Below are 3,550 nucleotides of genomic sequence, written 5' to 3'. Positions count from 1 at the left end.
GATTGTCTTGTTGATATTTTAGTTGTCGGTCGATTGTCCATTTCCAGACTACAAAATTAAAATTTGGCTTTCGGTACTGGTAATTTTTCTTTCGGGTTTTGGGACTTTTATAGCCACAGGAGTTAACACTTTTTGATCGCAAAATATGGCGACTATAGAAAGTATATCACGGAGCCATATTGTACAATAGATCGAACTAAGGAGGAATAAAGTAGGTACCTTTATAAAAGATTCGAGCTTGAATAAGAAAGCTATTCGCAATTCGCTTCAAAAATCCTGTACTTTTAATCCTCTGTGACTTGACTATTTGATGAAGGAGTGAAAATCGAGAGTAAGAGTGTAAAGAATACCTAGGTCTTTCACGCTCTTGACTGATACAAGGGAAGTATCATAAAATTGAGTATTAGAAGCGGATGACATGTCAATTTCTAGTGAACGACATAATTAATAGTTATTATCACTTCTCCACATTAAGGCTCGATCATACAAACATGTTACATATTATATTAATAAATATATACAAAATCTATAGAAATGTTAACATGAAGATTCGGTGAACATTTTAAGTATATATACATGATAATATTCTTTTTTTAACTCGGACAAACAAACAAATTTGGTTTTGTCGAATACTGGAACCACTACTAAAAAACCAGTGTTTTTTATGCTATATTCTTCTAGGCTACGTATAATATCGATTACCTATACATATATGATTACAATATCTAGATGAACGTCTTTGGTTTATATAATTTGCATACTTATTATTTACTCAGGTGATAGATTCAATTTATTTTACGTAATACAATTATTCTAACATGTAACATTTCTTCAATATAAGTACCTTACCTATAACTAGATAAGTACATTAAATTATAATAATATAATTTAAGCCAGAAGTATAAAAATCTAAGGATACCTACCTAAATTCAAAAATAATGTTATTAAACATTGAAACAGTACTCTGGGGATCTGGAGAACTATCTTCTTCAAATTAATATAATTCACGAGTTTTGATACCAATCAGTTTGTTATATTATATTTATACGTCGTGTTTATATATTTTAAAAATTATGCGAGCGAGTAACGGCTATGATGGTCGAGGCGAGGAAGACTGGAGTCTCTGGTACTGCGAGTAGTCGAAAGCTTGTTTAAAATAAAAAATTTTAGGCAGTTTACACTTACGGAGTTTTAGAAAATGTAAATCCACAGGCATTAAATTTGGCACGGATAACGCCGTATAGAATCAAGTACCTAATATATTTTTATATAACTACTTATTGTTCGGTGACTAGTGTTAAGGCGTAAATGTACGCAACTAATTGTGCATGCGTTATTTTAAAGGAACTACAGTTTTAATCTGATGAAAATTTAATACTATTAGTAGATACTATAGTACAATATAATATTATTCATATTTCAGTTTTGTTTTGATACAATAACAAAGTTGATTTTTAATGAGCCCAAGAACTTGATAAATTATTGATTTATTTTTTAATTATCTTTAATTTAGAAAAAATATTAATTTGAATACAATATCAATCGTAAAAGTTAGCATTTTTTTTTATTGTTACCATATTTTATAGCCACACCCTACGCAAGTAAAAACGTAAGAGTTTTAAAGGGTTAACTCACCCCCTGGCTTTTTTTTTTTTATAGTATTTTAAGATTTGAATATGCACTGCAGTTCTCAAATATGTGATGTTCATAGTATAGTTTGTCAATGATTTTTCATTTATAATAATATCGCTTGTAAATAAAATGTTTAGCTGGTGTATAGGTATAGTAATAAAAATTGCAAACTAGAATAATTTACCGTATAAAGACTTAAATAGTCATCCTATAGTTTTTGTCAATTATCCTGGACGTTTTACCTTCAAGGATTTTTTTTACAACACATTACTCATAAGCGAGGCTGGGATTTTAAAGCATTTGCATATTTTAGATTCTGAGCGGAGCGATGAATGTATTGATTTTACCATGATGTGTGTTTTTTTTGTGTCTGTCATCACGTTTTGGGGTAGTAAAAATGCTTCGACTTTTGACTTCAGTACCTCGTTCGATCAGAAAGTGAATCTAGTTGGTACTTTGGGGAGTCAAAAGTAAAAAATTCTTAATACTTTTCTAAATAATTGAGAAAAACAAACTAAAAGTTAAAGGAAAAACGGGAAATTTTACGCACATTAATTTTTCGACAAAATCGATTTTGGTTTTTGTTGTAACATTAAAACGAATGACATTAGATACATAAAATTTTCACCGATTGTTTATATAAGTATATTCTATCCTCCATGCAATTTTCAAAAAAAATTCTACTTAAGTTGAACTATTCATAGGCATATGAAATCCCTAACTAATATAGTTTTTTTAAAATTAATATCGATAAAATTAATTTGTTAGGCAGAAAAGCTTGAAAATTTAATACAAGGCTCTTAACATATTGTTACAATAGCAGTTGAAAAACAAAATAAATTCATAGTCACAATTCTTTTTTATAAGCATTCAATGTTTGAATTTTGACAAAATACGTAAAAATCACGAAAATTCACAAATTATTTTAAGCTAGAAATTCATAAAAACTTTTCTTTTTAAATCTAAGATTTAAAAATTTAATACATGATTCCTAACAAGTTTTTCAATATTTATCACAAATAAAAAGTCCAACGGAAATTCAAATTAAATTTTTATGAGCATTTGAAATTTAAATTTGTACAACATTGGATTTTCACTTTTAGCGATTTCCTTTATTTGTTGTAACTCTAAAACAAATGACCGCAGATACTTGAAATTTTGACTGAATGTTTATAAAGGCATTTTATATATTTAATAAAATTTTCAAAATATTTAGAATTGTTTTGAGCTGTTTACTGACATTTTAATTTTTCAACTTTTTTAGTTTTTTTTTCTATAAATATCGATAAAAAGTTTTTTGTTCGGTAAAAAAGCTTGAAAATTTAATACAACGCTTCTAACACATTGTAACAATAGCAGTTAAAAAATATTAAAAACACGTAGGAACGATTTTTTTTAATATCATTTAAAAATCAAATTTTGACTAAATGCGTAAAAATTACGGCAATGTTTAAATTATCTTAGATTGAAATTCATAAAAGTTTTTCTTCTTAATTCTAAGATTTGAAAATACAATGCATGGCTCCTAACTTATTTTTACAATAGCAGTTGCAAAATAAAAGGAATACATTGTCACAATTCTTTTTTATAAGCGTTCAAAATTTGAATGTTGCCAAAATACGTAAAATCACGAAAATGCACACATTATTTTAAGCAAGAAATTCATAAAAAATGTTCCTTTTAAATCTAAGATTTTAGTTTTGACCCCCCTCAGTACCAACTAGATTCACTTTCTGATCGAACGAGGTACTGAAGTCAAAAATCGAAGCATTTTTACTGCCCCAAAACGTGATGATAGACACAAAAAAACACACATCATGGTAAAATCAATACATTCATCGCTCCGCTCAGAATCTAAAAAAAAAAAACATTGAATGCTTATAAAAAAGAATTGTGACTATGAATTTATTTTGTTTTT

This window comes from Diuraphis noxia, unplaced genomic scaffold, assembly GCF_037042655.1.
Source record: "Diuraphis noxia isolate RWA-SAM2 unplaced genomic scaffold, SU_Dnox_SAM2 contig0001, whole genome shotgun sequence".
In the NCBI taxonomy this organism is placed as follows: domain Eukaryota; kingdom Metazoa; phylum Arthropoda; class Insecta; order Hemiptera; family Aphididae; genus Diuraphis; species Diuraphis noxia.
Note: the sequence above shows the minus strand (reverse complement) of the source record.